We start from the raw sequence: 20,508 nt of genomic DNA on the forward strand, positions 1-20,508 counted from the left end.
GACTATTCCTGGGACTGTCTTGCTAGCATATCTAAGGCTTATTCAACTGTTTCCTCATGTAGTTGCTCACATAGACCTAACATGCATATGAGTTTCTTCTTGACTAGAACTCTCCAGAACTCCTCTCTAACTCTAGATCCTGCCCTTACGTCCCCTTCCCTCCGAATTTTAAAGAGCCCCTTTCACTCAAAGCCTACTGCTTCATCATTTTGATTTCTTCTATCAATAAAGGTCTTTCTATGATATTGTCTGTTGTGAATTTTTCATATTTTGAATTACTCTCCTATAACCTGCTTAAGAAATCTTCACTAAGTGTTTTACAAATATTATGCCCTTTGACCTTCACAATAATTCTGGAAACTAGGTGCTATTTTTATCTCCATTTCATGGTTGAGGAAATTGAGGCAGAGAATGTTGTGTCACAATTCCCTAAATTGTCCTGCCTCAGTTTCCCTAAATGGTTTTGCCTAAGTTCCTTAATTGTTCTGCCTCAATCCCCCTGGTTGCAACCCCCCCCCCCCTTTCCTGTTCATTAGGGCTGAGATAATTAGGGCTGTAAAATACACTCTGGCATTCCAAAAGATAAAACTCCAGCTGTCCTATCTCAGATACCTAATAGACATCCTCTGTCTCTAAGTTCCAGACTTTCTGCCTCTAGCCGACTACCTCCTTTACTCCCAGTTTATCAGAATTTATGGTCCTACCCCTACCCTATCAGAACCGGATTGATGGTCCCTGCCTGGAAATTCCCACCGTTTACCAATGCTCAGACTGCACCCCCTGCCTTTGTCTCCCCTGATGGCTTAGAGCCATATATAATTCATTGGAATCTCACATTCCAAGCTGATGCTGAATGCTTTAAGACATTACCCCTGGGACCAAAATGGATCCTTTAGTCCCAGAAAATCTCTCCCTTTCAGAACTCCAAATAAAATATTAAAAACTCTCTAATCTCTATCTTGCCACAGTTTCTCTGGCAATACAACAGAGGCCATGTGATTTTCCCTGGGTCACCCAGCTAATAAGGATCTGAGTGGATTTGAATTTAGGTTTTCTTGATTCCAGGTCCAGTTCTCTATCACCTATCTGTGTCATTAAGGGCTTTATCATTTTTCAGCTGAGTTCCAACCTCTTTTTGGGGGACAACTAGGTGTTATAGTGGATAGAGCACCAGTCCGGGCACAATGGATAAAGCGCCATTAGTTAGGAAGATTCATCTGCCTGAGTTCAAATCCTGACTCTGACACTTAATAATTGTGTAACCTTGGGCAAATCACTTACCCCTGTTTGCCTCAGTTTCCTTAACTGTAAAATGGGCTTGAGAAAGAAATGGCAAATTACGCCAGTATCTTTGCTAAGGAAATCCCAAATGGGATCATGAAGAGTCAGGCAGAACTGAAAAACAACAGATTTGTCCTTTCGCTATGATAACCTAGTTTAATGCCTACATTGGATTGTTACTAGCATAGGAAGGGGCTGATTTAGGGACCTTTCATCAATTGAATCTCCCTGAAATTACTAGATGTAATGGGGAAATAACAGAGTAAATGAGATAGGAGTGTCCTCTGTTCAGACCTTGAATAGTTTATTTATATATGAAAAGAGTAGGAAAAAAAGTTGAGGATTGGTTAAGACTTCATACCTACACTGGTGTCTTTTTCTCCTCCATCTAAACGATGAATGAGATAAACTTTGTGAAGATTTCTCATAAGAATGTGGCCTTGATCTGTGCCCTAATTGTGACTTGAAACTTTTCGATTACAAGTTGAACAATAGCTAAAAGCTATAGTATCAGTTATCTTCTGTCCCCCCTCCCCACCTCTTAATTAGCATTTAAGTACTTAATGAGTAAAGAGCTTGTTATTTACTAGTATTCTTTTGTTTCTGGGATAGATTTGTCTTTTAGGATGTAAGCCTGAACTTCCCCAGGCGATGGGAGAAAAGGTAGGGTAAGGCTTCTGGTTAGGATCTATATTCTCTTGTGTTTTGCAGTTTGCAGTTTGCACTTGCTTTACTGATGACACCTGTCTGTTAGGAATTGCCCTTTCTCGAGAAATCATAATAAATTCTTTTTGCTTTTTTAATCTTAAGAGTCTCTAATTTTAATTTGGGTTGGAGTCATTGCTGTTCCACACACTGATGCGGTGAATTGGAAGGGTTAAGTGTTTTAAAATGAATTAGTCAAGCTTACTAGAATTGTGCTGTATGGAAAGTTGAAATAAGAACTAGCTATAGAGACAGAATCAAGCTCTTTAGAGTCTGTTCTTTTTCTGCCTGTTGTGTTCAGTGGACAGAATCCTGTGCTGTGTGGGTTTGTTAATATATGGAATTGTTGGGGGATGGGGAGGGGAGGAAGATGGAGGGAGGGATAGAGAAAGACAGAGAGACACAGAGACAGAGACACAGAGAGAGACACACACACAGAGAAGGAGGGAGAAGGGGAGAAGAGGAGAGGAGGAGGAAAAGAAAAGAGGGAGAGAGAGACGGAAGGAGGGAAGGAAAAAGAGAGAGGGGGCAAGAGGAGTGGGGAGGCCGAGAGAAAGAAAGAGCACAGACAGAAAGAACAAGCACAAACAAACCTGGGGCAAGGAACCTGGGGATGCTCCTGCTGAATCCAAGGAAAAGGTTCTGCTTTTTTTTTTTTTTTTTTTTTCTTTTGAGGAAAAGGCACTGCAGCACCTTAGGCTAGGATTTCAGCTAGAGGCAAAGGTGACCACAAACAAGCCTCAAGCAGTGTTCTGCAGAGACTGAGAGATCAAGGTCAGCAGAAGCAGAGCAAGGGCATCAATGACCAGCAGCATCAGCAGTATGAGTTGTTTCTCCTTGCCCACACCTTGCCTCCCTTAAACTGGACTCTTGCTGAGTAGATGACAGATCCCAAAGGTGGGACTCCTGCTGGACCTAAAATAATAGTTCTGTGTTTTTTTTCAGTTCCTAAGTTGGAAAGCTAGCTGAGTCCCAAACTAAAGGCAGTGGTGATGATAGCAAAGCAATAAAATAGGCGAAGCATCTGGTGAAATGCACAGAGCAGGGATTGGCAGGGACTGAAAAATCAAGGTCAGCAGAAGCAGTTCAGTTTGAGTTGTGAATTGATTTGCTTTGCACATGCATTGACTATTTACTTTCTCTAATTATGCATGTTTGTACTTGTGAATTTTACCCATAAACTCTTCCCACTGATGCTGTATGTATCTGTGTGAAAGTGTGCCCCCAGATTAATATGGGAGATGTTTTGTTTTCCTACTATGATATTTCAGCAAATGCCTTTGCTTACTCACTGATCTCCCTTTCTTCTGTTTCATGACACATTATGAGTCTTTGTCTTCTTTCCCTCTTCATCCTTGTAATCAATTCCTCCTTTTAACTTACTGAACAGCTGACCTTGTTCTTTACAGAACAGAGGTGCCTTACCTGCTCCATGGAATCTCCCCATGAAATTAAAATCAGGAAAATGTCTAGTTTATCTTAACTAGTGACTCTTTCTTTCTCTTTCACAAACTGTACATATGTCTTTTTCATAAAGTGTTTTTACAAAGCCTTTTAATGGTAGGGAGTTGTTAATCCTGGGTTCTTGAAAGCTATGCTCAGAGAAGGCAAACACTGGTAGTTTTTTGCCAAGCTGGAAGGGATTTGAATATGGATTTATAATGGACACTGGCTTTCAATTTAGGATCATTCTAGCCAAGTTCAGAGAAGCTCATCACCAGATGACTGATGAATAAGTGAAGAATTATCTTGGCTATTACAGTCATCAATGACCGTCTGTTAAAGTGGGGGGAAATATACTGAATTGACTTGAGATAAGAATTCTAAATTTCTTGATCATGTTTTTTTTAGTAATCTAAACCAGAGCTTCTTAAACTTTTCCCACTCCTCATCCCTTTTCACCTGAGAAATTTTTATGTGACCAAGTGTATAGGTGTATAAAATAAGTATATAAATCAAACATTTGCTGATAAATCATAATTTTATGACCCTCACATTCAGTTATGAGACCCTTTATAGGGTCGTGAATCACAGTTTGAGAAGCTTTGAGCTATACTTTAAAACCGGCATAATTTCTATGCACTGTGTGGATAATGTGTCACTATTATTTTAAGAGGAGCTAGATTGTTGGACTTGAAATCAGGAAGACTTGACTTCAAATAAAGCCTAAGAAATGTCCTAGGCAAATTGCTTTGTCCCTTAATCTCTGTAGAAGGAAATGACAAATCAGTCCAGGATCTTTGCCAAGAAAAGCCTGCAAACAGAGGTCCATGGGATCACAAAGAGTAGGATACTACTGGAATGACTGAATAGCAACAAATTGTTTTAATTGACAAAAGTCAACTTGAAGCTCCTTTGTCGGCTTTGCTGGAATCAGTGTAAATCTTGGCTATCCCCATCCTTCCCATTTTCCCTCTCCTTTCTTCATCTCTTATGTTTTGCCTTTTTTTCACCCTCCAAATTTTCTTATCTTTCCCATTTTCCTTTCTTGCCTCCATCTTCTCTCCCTCCTCTTAGCCTCTCAAGTTATGTAATATTCTCTTTCCACCTCTCTTTGGTTCTCCCTCTTTCTCTCTTTCCCCCTCCTTTTTCCTCCTCCTTCCTTTCTTCTCCTTTTCTCTTTGTCCCTTCTCTCTCTCTTATTCCTGCCTTCCTCTTATCTCCCTTCCCTTCTTCTTGCTTAAACTATGTCTAGTTGTCTCCCTCCCTTTACTTTCTCATTATTTTCTCTATCTTTTCCTTTTCTCTCTAGTCAAATTTGTTCATTTCTCTTCCTTTCCTTTCTTGTCCTCTCCTATCCTCTTTTGATCTATTTCACATCTTTTAACCTCCTTTTTTTTTCTCCTCCTCCCCACCCCTTCTTCTACCAGTATTGTAGCAACTCTGTATCATGTATCACCAGATAAGAGCTAAACAGGGACAGGAAAAGCTGCTTCCTTCCTAGCTAAATATTCTAGTCTTCTAAGCACCCAATCATAGAGCATCTCGGAGCAAAAAGCTGTATGTCCCTACTTTGTAGCAGGAGGGCAATCTGAGTTTCCCAAAGCTATTTGTTATGTGAGGATTAAAATTGTCCAACATATAATAAAAGAGACTGAAACAGCATTCTGAGTCAATGGCACTTACTAATGAATCCATTCCCTCCAATAAAGTGGACCCCAGATCTTCCTCTAATTTTGAGATGTTTTCTGCTTTCGATGCCTTATTCTTTAAGGTTTGATACCAGATTTGATACCTGAACAGTCTAAACAGGCTATACAAAGTTCAGAATCCCATTGGTTGATAGATCTTCCTTTGCAGGCCAAAAACTGATACATCCACTAGAAATGGCATGTCAGTTACAGGGGTCTCAGGGTTAGATCAGGGCGCATCTCCATCCACTAAGTGCTCGTAAGAGGTTATAAGATGATTACCTGCTCATGTTGGACAAGAAGAGTGATCCGAAACTACAGAAATAAATTGGAGGACTTTCTATGAAATTTCATCACCTCTGTCACACTGGACTTGGTCACCATGACAAGGAAAAACAAGGGTGGAGGGCCTTTAGTTTGTTTCCTATGATTAAACAAGTGAATTTATAATCTACAATTCAGGGTTCAGGAGCCTAATAATACATAGAACTATTCCATGCAATTATACCAAAATGATTAGAGTAGGGATCCAAATGATTTATATTGCACAATTTGCTCCCTTTCAGGCAATGAATGTGTTACTGCATCAACTAGTTATGTCTCTAAAACTAAACTCTTCCCCTAAGCTATGATTGGCTAGTCAGGTAGCTTGGTATAAAGTAGTGGCAACCTGCTTAAATAGAAACAGGGGCCACTAAGCCATATTGAAAGCCACATGTTAACATTCTCTAGGTTCCATTGTGTAATGTCTGGACTGGCTCTCTGGAGGATCTCAAGACCAATGTCTTAGTGGAGGAGTGGAGGAGGCAGGAGAGCCACCAGGAGGATGTGAAAAATGGAATGTCTCTATTTCCAGTTTTCTCAGTCCTTAAATACCTTGGTATGATCACATCATTATGGCATACTATGTATGTGTGAACTAGAGAACCATTACATCACCATACTAAGTACTAAGTACTAGAGAACTATCATCTCATTCATCACACTGAGTTAACACCCTGCTGTAAGTATCTTTGCTTCAAGTATACTTTTCTCAGATCCCGCAATATCTGCAGTCCTCTACACTATTGTAATTTTATTTATTTTATTAAATACATAACCTGGTTTCTGTCCCCAGATGGGTTGTATGTTTGACCCCTGAAGTCAGGGAGATGAAAGTGCAATGAAAAGAATACTGAGTTGGAAATGTTGAACTTGTTACTGAACTCATTTGAAATCCCATTCTGCTACTAGAATCTATGTGACCCTCGCTAAGTCAATTAAACTCTCTGAGCCTAATTTGATTCAAATGAGGGTATGTGGTAATGCTTTGCAAGCTTCAAAACACTATACAAATGGCGATCATTATCCCTCCCAAGCTCTGTGTGTCTCTCTTCTAGTCACATCCCTTGCTCTCCTTGACCAACTTGGGAGTATATGATTTAAGTCACTGAAAGGATTGGTTGGATAGATACTAGCAGCATAAACTTTAGAGAATATTTTATAGAGAAGGAAAATGAGGCATAAAAGAGTAGAGTCAAGTAGACACTACTGAATGAAAAAAGAGGGATCAAAACAAACATAGAAAGTAACATAATGGAGCAATTAGAAAGATCTTAGACATTCATTCTTCTCTGGGCTTCACTCCTCACCTTCTGGGCTTATTTCTCTGTCATGACCCAGAAGATCCCTATTCCCTACACGCTTTCCTGGCCTAGCAGATCCCTCCTTCCCTGATTGGTCATTCCCTCCCAGAACCCCCATTTTAAGAAGAGTATCCAAGTCGGTCATACTTCTTTGCCTCTCTGTGGACTCTTGATTCTCCAGAGGGCTTTTTTCTGTACTGTGCCTCCTCAGGATCCTACCCTACCACTTCCTAGCCTTTTATCCACTGTCTTCCCTCATCAGAATACAAGCTCTTTGAGGGAAGAATCTGTCTTTTTGTTTGTGTTTGTATTCCTAGCACTTAGTTTACTCCCTGGCACATGGTGAGCATTTTAATGCTTGGGTATGTGTCTTATTAAACCCAGGAAGGTCCTTGTCCAAGGTCAAATAAGCAGCAGAGCTGGGGTCTACTTTTTGAAAGATCATGCTATTTCAATGCATATTTTCATGCAGCACTTAGTGTATTACATTAGCGTATAAACATTTTAAATGTATTTTCCTCACTTAATAAATCTAAATGTAAAAATAGCAGTATCAGGGATGGATAAGTATGACCAAAGAAGAGATGTGGAGGACGGTAATTTGATGGGCAGGAAATGATTTATGTAGACAGTTGCCATGTTAAATGTGATGGCGGCACCTTTGAGGAAGCTGGTGGCTGTATGTACTCAGTGTTTATGTGATTGGCAGCTGGATCGCACAAGACAAAGAGCACTGGCTCTAGAGTCAGCAAACCTGAGTTCAAATCTGTGCTGGGTAAGTCACTTAACCAAACCTGCTTCAGTTTCCTCATCTATAAAATAAGGATCAGCATGTATCTCATAGAGTTGTTATGAGGAGTAAATGAGATAATAATTATAAATTGTTTTGTGAATTGTAAAGCATTATATGAATGTTATAAAGCATAATTATTTGGATTGGATCATGGGGAGAATTTTGAACCATTTGCCCACTTACCTGCGGGTTCTTTAGTATTTTTAAAGAAAGGAATAGAGGAAATCAGGACAGCCCTGTTTTCATTGTGTCACCTTTATACTTGCAATTACATCCTTGAAAAAATTAGACCTTCAGAATACTCTTTTCCCCATTCACAATCCCTTAAGTCTGTCCTAATAATCCGGGATAGAAGAATTGGTTTGATAGTTCAGTAAAACTTTGACTTTCAAAAAGGGTGGGAAAGCCCAATAGGAGCCCAGTTCTATAGGAACCCAAAGTCATGATCTCAGGAGATACATGAAGAACTGGTTAGAGAATGGGAAGATGGATCACATCCCATACTCCCTGAAATAGCCAATTTTGGGGCTTGCCTCCAGTATACTCACTTTACCCTTGATCCATAATTGTTCAGAACTTCCTGCCTCTACGTAGCCCTCTCTAGCTACTATTCAAGCTTTCAACTTCTCTATCGTGTCCCAGAATCAGTCTCTCAAGCCATTTATAAACTAACCATGACCAAAAACACGAATGCCCCAAGGAACAGTTGTACAAATGCTGGAAATTTCATTCTTTGTCAACAACCACCACCCTCTTCCCCTTAGACCTTTGGTGTTGCCTGTACAAATCTCAGAGTGATCTTTGTGCTTTGGGCAAGGACTGAAGAATGAGAAGACTCAGCTTCCTCTCTAGCCTTATTGTATATTATTCCCTTTTCTGTACTGTGTGGTTCAATCAAACTGTCCTTTCTTTTCTTACATTGATATAAAAACTTAATAGAAATATCCAAACAAGAATAGGAAAGTAAGGTAAACTTCCATCCATTAAGCAGAACTATGTAAAGAGGAACGGATTTATATTAAAAACTTTCTGCTGAGTGCAAGTCAGAGAAAATTCACTTTTGTTCGCTATTTTTCCATTGTGTATGGTAATAACCTACACAGAGAAATTGGTTTTCTCTTGAAAGGCTGTTCTATTCATTGTTGCAACCTATTATTTGATTTTTGTATTGTTCATTTTTCAATAACAATTTATATTAAAGAAGAAATTCACCTGTTTGGCTAGCTACATTGATTAAATAGTTGAATAATTAGTTGCTAACAAAAAGTTAATATTTACAAGTCTGCTCTACTCCTCTAGGAACATAAAGGAATTTGTGTATATCTGTGTCAAAATAATGAAGCCTCTTCAATCACATTGCTTTCACTAAAAATATCATTAATAATTAGTAACATTAATATACTGCATAATGAATGTATACACAATTATTGTTAATAATTAATATTGTAACAGGAAAAAGTGGTTTTGTCATTAGTAAAATATTACAAATATTATTTATTTCATTTTGATGTTTTTCAGATTTATGTATTTTATAATATGCCTAAAATGTTAGTAAATGTGTGTGTGTATACAAACACGCATATATATATGTGTGTATATATATATATACATATATATAATATACATATATATGTATATTATATATATATATATATATATGGGGAAAACACCTAAAACTTTTTTAGCTGATGGGGTACATGCTTATAAAAACTCGGAGACTACTCTAGGAGAGAAGAGGAAGTCTGACATGCTTTGGTTTTTTAATAATGTCATGAAGATAGCCACCATTGGACAAGATTCTGCAGTGATGAAGGACATATGTAACTAATTCAGATATGAAGGCTATCTTTTCAGAAGATTTTCAGAGTTCATCTTTGATTTGCTTCATTTCTTGACTTTTCGCAGCACAAGACTTCCAAATCCATGAGACAACTGGGGGGGAGAGTGGAACACATATATCAGACACAAGCTTCTTGTTTTCTTCTGGTGGAGTTTCTGAAATAAGAACTACATGGAAAAACATCGAAGGAGATAGAAGAAATTCAGATCACTGCAGCTGAATTCCTGAAAATATCTTGGAGCCTTAATTGCCTCTTCATTTTCCCACTACCCTAACGACATCACTGTGCAGCTCTCAGAGACTGACTGGTTTATGTAAAGTACACCAACACTGAAGTTAAAGCAAAGGTGACTTAAATACCTCTTCTTTTCCTAAACCAAGCATGAGTGTATTTCCTAGATGCTTTCATCTCTGGTCTGTGGTCCCAACTCTATTCTTTCTTTCCCACATCTGTTGCTAACAACTACCATCTCCTCAGTTCCCCAGTTCTTTCCAATCCTATCTGGGGGATAATCTGAGTGAAGTCATCGTTGGTTAGGAAAAATATAGGTTTTGTCTGAGATGAATATGAAAAAATTTGATCTCTTTCTTTGCCCTACAGACCCCAGACCATCCTTCTGCTGCATTCTATCAGCAAGTGTAATCTCTGCCTCCATCCCATGTAGTCACCTTTTCATTTTTTGTTGTTTGTTTTATTAATTCACTTGGCTTCTGCCTTGGAATCATGTCAGAAATTTTGATGTGTGGAAAAAGAAACTCAGATGAAGGAGAAAACCCAGGGAGCATATTGTTGTGGATGGGGCTGTGTTGGCTCAGAACACCCAGTGTTGAACATTTGTCCCATCTGCTGGCTAATATAATCTCATAATTTTCAGCCATCTGCCTGACTCCCCAGTGATGCAGCAGAGAGTCTGGGATGAAAAAATAGCCAGCAAACAGAGAAAGACTTGGCCAACAACAAAAATATTCTGATTATTGAAGCTTTTCTGAAGTGCCAAAGACCAGTGGAGACATTTATCATTGAATGGATGTCACCAGGAATCAGAAAGCAGAGAGGGAAATTCAAAGTGAATTTTCAAGAGGGTTGGAAAACCCCCAGCTTGCCTTCTATCAATTGGTACAGTAGGTGATGGAATTAATTCCCAGAAACAGCTTGAATCCTGCAAGGTTGAATATTTTGCTATTGTTTTGCTTTCATTTGGAATTTCATTTAGAATTGAATTCTTTATTGTCTTTTAGGGAAAGATATGGGTTCCATTACATAGAGGGGTTTTCTAGGTATTACATGAATAAAATTCACTGAATGAATTTTACCAGAGGAACAAGAGCCTTCTCTCTGTCACTCTGCCTGTCTCTCTGTCTCTCTCTTTCTTTTTCTGATCACCTGTCTCTGTCTCTATCTCTCTCGTCCCCCCTTTTACTCTGTATGTGTCTGTCTCTTTGTCCCTCTGTCTCTCAGGAACAATGGACAATATCTTTTTTTTTTCTTTCCCAAAGCCAGTTTTCTCCTGTCTCCTAATATTGCAATGTTTGGCTCCACATCCACTCCGTTTGAGAGAGGGCAAAAACTAGAGGTTTCCCTTCTTTGCTAAACTGAAGATATGAACATTTCTTTAAGGCCTGGATGGCTGAATTCAAAGGTGTTCAGAATTCTTGGTCATCTCTTCCCAAACTCTTGAACTTCAGTGTGGTGAATTCAACTTCAGGCTGTGACAGCTAGGTCTGAGCTCACTGAGCCAAAGGAGAGGAAAAATTTCACAGAGAAAAGCCAGCATGATGTCACACCAAGTATACTCCTTGGGAGTTAATAAACCTGGAGGTCTTAGAATATTTGCCTGCTAGAATCCTAGGACCACTTGATCCAGGAAATAGAGAAAAAGATCAGAAGGTAGCATCAAGGACCCAGCCAGTGCTGACCTTTTGATAGAACCATTTTCCAGTCCTTGGGATTTTGTGCACAAGATCTTGAGCAGTTTGCATCTGGGGCACATGACTTATACAGGGACTCCCACTATACAGAGAGGGAAACCTAAACAGAACAGGTCTAATGGCCTCTGGAGCCTTGTTATTTTGCCATGAAAAAGTTTACCTGGCTCCTTTGTGCTCCCTTTTTCTCAACACACCCAGCTCAGCAGCTGCACTATGCTATACTAACCTCAAAAATAAAACACAATCACCAATCACTGAGACTCGGGCTCTTGTGCTTTTATGTGCTGCCTAGAGACAGCCTCAAAAAGGGAGAGAGACTAGTGTCTTTGTGAGGGTTGTTGGCAGCAGCTGCTACCTTCCTGTCCCCAAAGATCAACTGCTTTGCTTTCCTTAATATGGTAATAATCCCAGCCTAGCCTTTTGGAAGTGAATGTGGGATCTTGGGCAAATTATTTAGTCTCTCAGCCTCAGTTTCTCCATTTGTGAAATGAGGTTGGTGATATTTATACTCTTATAGCACAGTGCAGTTGTGAAGACCAAGTCTGATATTACATGTAAAGCTCTTTAATGTAAATATTATTTACTATTATTATTCCTGGAGTAAAGTTTTACTTTGTTGTTTCACCATGGCCTGGAAGTGATTCTGGGTTTCTAAAGGCTATTCCAAGGGAATATAATATTTGACACGTCTCATCAAGCTGCAAAGACTTTGATTATGAACCTTGCGATGGACTGTGTCTATTGTTTGAAGACCAGCCTAGTTTTGAGAGCTTCATCATTTCAAGTTTGAACCATTAGATAATGATTTTTTTTTGATGTTGGGCCTATTCTCACAATGAAATCACAAAGCTTTTGAATTACTGGAGTTGATGAAATCATTATTATGTAATACAGAGCCACATGAATGAGAAAGATTACCTGTTCTTTGCCAAGAAGAGGTATCCTATTAAATTTAATCAATTAATCAACAAGAATTTGGCTAGGCACTGTGCTGAGGATCGGGATAAAATGACAAAAATGGAACAGATGCTTCTCTCAATGAGCTTACATTCTGTTGGGAGAGAGGACAAAGTATAGTCTCTGTTTTATCTGTTTTACCAAAGGATTTTGCACAATTGAGATGATAGCATGTGGACTACTTGAGATCTTCGGGTTGTTTTATCTATTAAACCAAAGAGGAACTGTGCCTTAAAGAGAGTTACCTTCCTTTTGCCCTACAAAAATCTTTGGGGAAAAACAGTTTGCAGGAGTGAGCTTAATTCACTGCCTGAGTTTTTGGAAGACACTCAAGTAATTATGAATGTGGGCAAAGCAGCGGGCATTTGAGCAGCCATTGGGACAAAGTTGTAGCTTGCCACTCCCTTCTTTGATGAACACAGAATTACCACAGAATGGTAATCTCAGACTGAGATGAGAGTTTGTGTGGACCAAATTTTCCACAGAAGAGAACTGATACCAGAAAAAGATTTGTTTCTCTTTCCTTCCTTCCTCTCCTCCCCATGAGAGAATGTTTTAAGTCTGAAGCTTACCTGTTCTTTTAAAGTTTTCTTTTTAAATTTATGTTTAATTAGTTTTGAAAGATGGCATAAAATGAAACATGGGCAACCATAGTAATTTATCAGTAATGGGATTTAAGGGAGAGGGATAGTGACTAGGAAGTTCTTTCTCTACAGAGGTAGGATGAAACAAGAAATAGAATCTCTCTCAGGGATTTCTGATATCTTAATTAATTTAAATTTCATAAAATCTCAGTGTATTGTAATAGGATGAATCTAATTTTCTTTTAAAAGGAGATGACAGTAGTTTCTGTCAGGTGGGAGCTTAAACAAACTACCATGGTGAGCCAGTTGGTTTTCCCCCTTGTTATAGGCTGGAGATTCCCTATTTTGGGGTGAGACCGTAGTAAGTGACTAGAAAGAAAATCAAATCTATTATAAGGAGGTGGGCAGTTTAAAAAGGTGAGGCAGTACTCACATTCCAAAGGTAGAAGCCAGAAGGAAAGGCAATAAGCATCTTAATCCTCCCCTTCCTATAGCAGACCAGCAAAACCTTTCACCTTAAACAAATAACTTTTAACAGAGACATAGTTACCCACATATATACAGAACACATATAATAAGTGAAAAGTATTTTGGGAAGGAGGGCACTAGTTGCGGGGATCAGGAAAGCCTTCACATAGAAGGCAGAGCTTAAGCTGAATCTAGAAGGAAATTCAAGGTAGAGAGGAGGAAGGAATCTAAGTAAAGAAAAAATTTGCCCCTTTGCCACATTAGGGCCTTTCACACTACTTAGAAACTGTTCATGTCAAACATTCTCATATCTAAACAATTGCCTTGGGGATCCCAAGAAAAATCCTCTGAGGGAAAGATAAGGTTTTTTTTTAAATTTTCTTCTCAAGATTTATTCAAAGAGTTGTATTTAAAAAGAAATATGACTATTCCTTTGATACCTTTTTATCCATAGTTTGTGATCATTGAGATTCACAACTATTCTTAGGTAGGTGGACCTTTAGGAATTCACATTCATGCAAATTAGCATATGTCTAGAAAGGTTCTGCATCTAAATTAAGAAGGAAAATTATCTTTGCCTAAGAAAGCAGAGAGCAAGTTAAAATTTTAAAGAAAAATGCCAAATATAAAAATCCTTACTTTTGACTGCTCTTTCCCCTTAAGAAGGAGAGGTGTCTGCCTCTCACAAGTCCAGCATTTACTCGAGTGTATCAACTGTTCTTTTCCTAACATTCCAGAGCTAGTTTGTCTTGCTTTTCTTTGTCTTGCTTTCTCTTGTCTTTCTCCTCTTAGCTCTTCACATATTCTCATCCAGCTGTAGCTCTCCAGTGCATCTGTTTCCAGATTCTGCTCCTCCACTCTTTGTGGATAAATGGAAGGACTCTTAGATACCATTCAACTCCCTCTTTTCACATGTAGAAAAACAGAAACAGGATATACTTGATTTTGCAGACATCTTGCCTGTAATCTACCATGGATGGAAGTTGGTCTCAAGTATGAACCATTTAGGCTTCATGAATGTAAAAGTAACTTTTTTTTAAAAGCTTTTTTATTTTCAAAACATATGCATGGATAATTTTTCAACATTAACTCTTGCAAAAACCTTGTGTTTCAATTTTCCTTCTTCCCCTCTATTCTCTCCTCCAAATGATAAGTAATTCAATATATGTTAAACATGGTAAAAAGATGATAAATTCCAGATATGCATACATATTTACACAATTATCTTGCTGCATAAGAAAAGTCAAATCAAAAAGGAAAAAAATGAGAAAGAAAATAAAATGCAAGCAAACAACAGCAGAGAGTGAAAATGCTACCTACTGAGGAAGATTCAGATTCTTTTGCCTGACATTCAAGGTGCTACTTCGCTTTTCAATCTCATTTTACATTGTTTCCTGACATTCTATACTCCAGTCAAACTGAATTACTCTGTTTCCCCAAACAGATATTGTTTTCACACTACTCCCTCTGTTTTCTGAGACTGGAATGCTCCCTATCACTTGCTTAACCTTCTAAAATCCTACCCCTTGGTTAGAGCACAACTTGAATGCCATCTCTCCTATGAAGCCCTCATTGATGACTTTGCTTTTAAGTAAATTTATTCTTCCATACTCAGGATCAAGGTCAGCAAGTATTTACTAAGAACCTGCTATGCCAGGCTGATGATACAGATATAAGGACTGGAATATTTCCTACTTACAGTGAGCTTGCACGCTAATGGGAGAGACAAGTACAAATTGTCAAAGAAAAAATATATTAACAGAATTCAGTGCAGTTGTTTTTCAGTTGTGTCCGACCTTTTAAAATCCCATCTGATGTTTTTTTGGGAAGGATACTGTAGTGTGGTTTGCCATTTTTCTTCTGTAGCTCATTATACAGTTGAGGAAACTGAGGCAAAAAGTATTAAATGACTTGCACACAACTAATATGTATCTGATCCTGGATCTGAACTCAAGGCTTTCCTGACAAAAAATAATCTGCCCTATCCCTGTAACTTAAGGACCCTTGGGCCTTTCCATCTGCCCTGCAGCTGCACCGATATATATGTTGTAAGTTCTTATATTAGAATGTGACTAACTCAAGAATGTTGTTCACTCATCTCTCACTCTTTGTGACCTCATTTGGGGTTTTCTTGGCAGTATCCTTGCTAAGTGTCACAATGGACAGAGCCCCAGGCCTGGAATCAGGAAGACCTTGGTTCAGCTGTGAACTCAGACACTAGCTGGGTGACCCAGGGCATTCATTCTGTTTGTCTCAGTTTCCTCATCTGTAAAATGTGCTGGAGAAGAAAATGGCACTCCAATGTCATTGCCAAGAAAACCCCAAATGCAAAGTCCGACAGGACTAATCAACAAAGTTTGGGATTAATATTTCAATATAGTAGTTGTTGCTCGCTTCCTTTCTACATCACCCAGTGTTCTCTAAGAGTAAACAAGGGTGTCTCCTCCAGATTCTCAATTCTTTTCTCAGAAGAGAAGAGTAGGGCAAGGGATAGAAGAGGAGGAATTGGATTGGTAGTCCAGTCTTCTGGGGCAGAGAAGGTCAATCTATCTAAATCTATCTAATCTATCTAAATAAGACTAATAAGACTTATCTAAATAAGACTAGATGTATTCTTTATTGATCTATTTCCCTGTGAAAGACCTTTTGTTCTTGATCTAATCTACCTTCAAACTGGAAAGTCTGGAAAGAGTTTAGACCAAAGGGAGATAATTTAAAAAAAAAATTTTTTTAAAGAGTGTTAATATGCATCTCGTTTGATCCTCACAGCAATGCAGTAAAGTTAAGTGTTATTATTGTCTCCATTTTACAGATGAAGAAACTGAGGCTGAGAGTGGGTAAGTGATTTGCTCAGGGACTCATAGGTCATATCTATAGTAGGATTCAAACTTGAGTCTTCCTGATTTCAAATCCTAAGCTCTATCCATTTTGCCTCCAAGTTAGTTATATAAAACATAAATATAAAATTAAAAAAAATACATATCTCTATCTATTTATTTATTTACCCATCTACTATCATATACAAATATAATAGCTTGTTTGGGAAGGAAAATACTATCATTTCAGGGAGATCACAATCAATCAAACATTTAAGTGCCTCCTGGGGCATCTTAAAGGAAGAAAATGACTGAGGTACAGGTAAGGAGGGAGTGCATTCCAGCTATATGGGAGAGAGAGTGAATACAAAGGTATAGAAATATACAGAAGTGGGAACAGAGAGCCCAGTTTGGCTGGATCAATCAACATGGGAGGGGAAATAATACCTAATGAGATTAGAAAGATAAATTACATAGAGCTTTCCAAACTTAACAGTTCTTTATATTTTATCTTAGAATAGCTTAAAGGAAGCTAGGTGATGCCCTAATGCACAGAGCACTGGGCCTAGACTCAGGAAGACTCATTTTCCTGATTCTTAATCTGGTCTCCAGACACTTACTAGCTGTGTGACTTTGGACAAGTCACTTAGCCCTATTTGCCTCAATTTCCTCATCTGTAAAATGAGCTGGAAAGGGAAACAGTAAAGCACTCAAGGAGAGTGCTTCCTCTTCCTTTCCAGGAGAAGGAAATGGTGAATCATTCTAGTATCTTTGCCAAGAAAACAGTCAGACACAACTGAACAACAACAAAAGAGGAAATCACTGGAATTGGTTGAATAGGGGAATCACATGATCAGGGCTGCACTTAAAGAAAATTACTTTGGCATCAGATTGTATCTAGAATAGATTGGAATTGTGAGAGACAAGAGTTGGGGAGAACAATTAAAGAGGCTGCTGTAATAATCTAGGTAAGAAGGGTTTAGATGAGATGTTGTGAAGGGAGAAATGACAGGATTTGGCAATTGATTGGATACGAGGAATGAGTCAGTGAGGAGACTAGGATAATGCAGAAACACTGGAAAGATGATTTTACTGGGCAGAATAGAATACTTAGAAAAGATAGAATACCTTTGTTTTATAACTCTAAATCACTTACTATGTAATAGTGTCTATTTTTCCTTTCTATGATGTTTCAGATTCCTATTAAATTGCTTTTTCGCTTTTTCTTGAGGGCATGGTCCCTGCCCTCCTTTTCCTACTCTTCCTCCTCCTCTTCCTTGCTTCTATTTATATGTGTTTTAAGGTTTGCAGAGCCTTATTCAAATATTTTATTTTATCCTTACAATCTCAGGAGATAGGTGCAATAGCACCTCATGTATTTATTATTATTATAATAATGGTTATTATCATCATTTTTACAGATGGGGAAACTGAGTCAGGCAAAAGCCCAGGGTCACACAGCTAGTAAGTGTCTGATGTCAAATTTGAATTGAGGTCCTTCTAGCAACAGTTAGAGCTCTTTTACCTACTGAGCTTTAATATCTTCCCCCTCTATTTAGTAGCACACTCCTTCATATCCAGGAGACTTTGATTAAATGTTGTACCATAGGTACAAAATGTCAATTTTGATTGGAATTCAATTCAACATACATTTGTAAAATACTTTCTCAGTGTAAAGCCCTGTAAAGAAAAGACAGAAATCTGTCCTCATGGAGATTATAATCAAGTAGGAACATGACCCATACAAATAATAATGACTCGAAATAATTTTTAAAATATGCAAACATAATTATGTGAGATTATCAGTGTGGAGGATGGGCGAGGGAGGTTTCCTGACAGATGTAGCATTTGAGTTGAATTTTAAAGCCTTTTTAAGAATTTATAAGTATGTGGGATAGAAAGTCTTTAGAGATGTGATTCTTAATCTGGTATCTGTAAACATGGTTTTTGTTTCTGTTCTTTTGAATCTAGATACTATTCCAATATAATTAGCTTCCTTTTCAATCCCATGTATTTTATTTTATGCATTTAAAAACATTCTGAGAAGGTATTTGTAGGCTTCAACAGATTGCCAAACTGGTCCATAACACAAAAATGATTAAGAATTTTTGCCTTAACTTGGCTCATTTCAACAATGATGTGATTCAAGGGAATTCCAATAGACTTGGGAAGGAAAATGCCAACCATATCCAGAGGGAACTATGGAGACTGAATGTGGATCAAAGCATAGCATTTTCACCTTTTGATTGAATTTTTGCTTGATTATTTTCTTTCTCACTTTCCCCCCAACTTTAATCTGATTTTTCTTATGTAGCATGACGAATATGGAAATATGTATAGAAGAATTGCACATGTTTAATCTATATCACCTTGCTTGCTATCTTGGGGAGGAGATATGGGAGGAGGAAGAGGGAAAAAATTTGAAACACAAGATTTTGCAAGGGTGAATGTTCATGGGGAAGGTAAAATTCAGAGAGAAATATTTAGAAAGAAAAATAAACCATGAGAACATAAGTAAAGGGACTAATAGTGTAGTTTTAGATAAGTGTTGGAAGAAATGGTAATATCTGCTGGGGTGGGACTTGAAGGATGGCTAGAATGTTGACAGGTGGAAATGAAGGAATGGGCTTTGCAAACATAACCAATGTAAGCACAAACATAGGGGCAAGAAAGAGGTGTGAAGGGGCAGCAAATAGCATAGCTTGTTTGGAGTACAGACTAAGTGGACCAGTTCTGTCCTTGCCTCGGATTCCCTAGAACTCTAAGGTAATGTCTAATGCTTAAATTTCTTCAAGCTAAACTGCTTTTTTCTTTCTTTCTTTCTTTCTTAAACAAGACTCTCCTGTTGCCTGTCTTTGCTTTTCTTCCCCCAGGCAAAATTTCCTTTTCTCCTGTAGACAGTGAAATGGTTCAGGGTTAATAGCTTTTCTGTGGGGAAGGCAGGAGAAAAGACATTTGTGTTCAGACTTAATGCCTCCTGGTGAGCCATTCAGGCCTCAGTCAGGTAGATCTACCAAGAGCTCTTTGTATGCTTCATTTACAAATCAACCTTTTTGTAAGAAAAGGCAGGATGATATTATGGACAGTCTTCGGTTTGGGGTTGAGACCTTTTGTTTAAATTCTGGGACTATTTACAATTTGGGTAATTTGGGGGTGAATCTCTTTACTGTTCTGTACCTCAATATCCTCAGTCCTGAAATGAGATCTTTAGATTTGTGGTTGTTCAGTTGTGTCCGACTTTTCATGACTCCATTTGGGGTTTTCTTGGCAAATACACTGGATCAACCATTTTCTTCTCCAGCTCATTTTACAGATGAGGAAACTGAGGCAACAGAAATGACTTGTCTAAGTGTTTGAGACTGGATTTGCATTCAGGAAGATGAGTGGGCTCCATCTAGCTGGCCAGATAATAGGGTTGGATGATTTCTAAGTGGCCTTTCAGTTCTTCAGTTTAGTGCCTATTGTTGAATTCAAGGTAGATTTATTAGTTGGTATGATGGAGGAAAACTCAGTATTCCACAGGAAGGGCAGCCCAGGTCTCAGAGAAGCCATAGCAATTTTTTTTTTTTTTTGCAACACTGTGATATGTGGCAAAGCATATATTAATAGTTAAATTCCTATATATCAAAGTTAAATTTCTCCTGTAATGATGTATGTGTGTTTGTGTGTTCATGTAGGGACTTCCACTGCCTCAACTCACATTTTTACCATCTTGCTTTGTCCTTTCACTAGTCATACCAGAAACTCTAGTTTTCTTAATTCTCCCCCTTTTTTTGCTTCTTAATTCTAACCCAAACTAGAGAGTAACAAGTGATGATGGGTTAATAAGCCAGCCCTTAATATATCAGCCTGTTCTTGACATTTTCTACTGTGTGGGTTTGCCCTTCAAGCTTCAGAGCCTCTACTTCCTCCTCCCAGCAATGCTGCCCAGGCTCTCTGGGGTCCTCTGCCAGAACTGGAGCCTCAGGATTGATCTCTCTGGATCAGTCTTGTCTTAGCCCCCGCTGGGTAGAGAATAATGTATTCTATGAAGTTATCTTCTTTAAAGGGATAACTGAAGGTGAAGCACCTCAGAAAAGGTCAAGTGACTTCTACCAGTTAAAAATGTCTTTCTTGTGCCTTGCTTACCCTTTGACCCTACTGGTCCAGGAATATGTCTGCTTCATAAAACTTTCTTCACAAAATGCTTTATTCCATGGACCCAGCGGAGTTACACCTGAGGCAATAAAGTGTTTACTCTAAGACATGCCTAAGAATGGAACATTGGAAACTATTGAAAGAATTTATCTTTTAAACTTAAAATTCTTATGTCTAGACATGCTTTTCATTTCTGTAGGATTTTTGTTTTTGTTTTTAGCAATGTAACAGTAATATATGGA

At 38.3% G+C, this 20,508-nt stretch overlaps 1 protein-coding gene across 1 annotated transcript in view; it reads left to right on the top strand.

Moving 5' to 3' along the window:
* GSG1L (GSG1 like) overlaps window positions 1-20,508 on the top strand; it is a 370,570-nt gene that overhangs the window by 98,375 nt on the left and 251,687 nt on the right. The window lies entirely within an intron of this gene.

Source organism: Sminthopsis crassicaudata, chromosome 1 (assembly GCF_048593235.1).
Source record: "Sminthopsis crassicaudata isolate SCR6 chromosome 1, ASM4859323v1, whole genome shotgun sequence".
Lineage (NCBI taxonomy): Eukaryota > Metazoa > Chordata > Mammalia > Dasyuromorphia > Dasyuridae > Sminthopsis > Sminthopsis crassicaudata.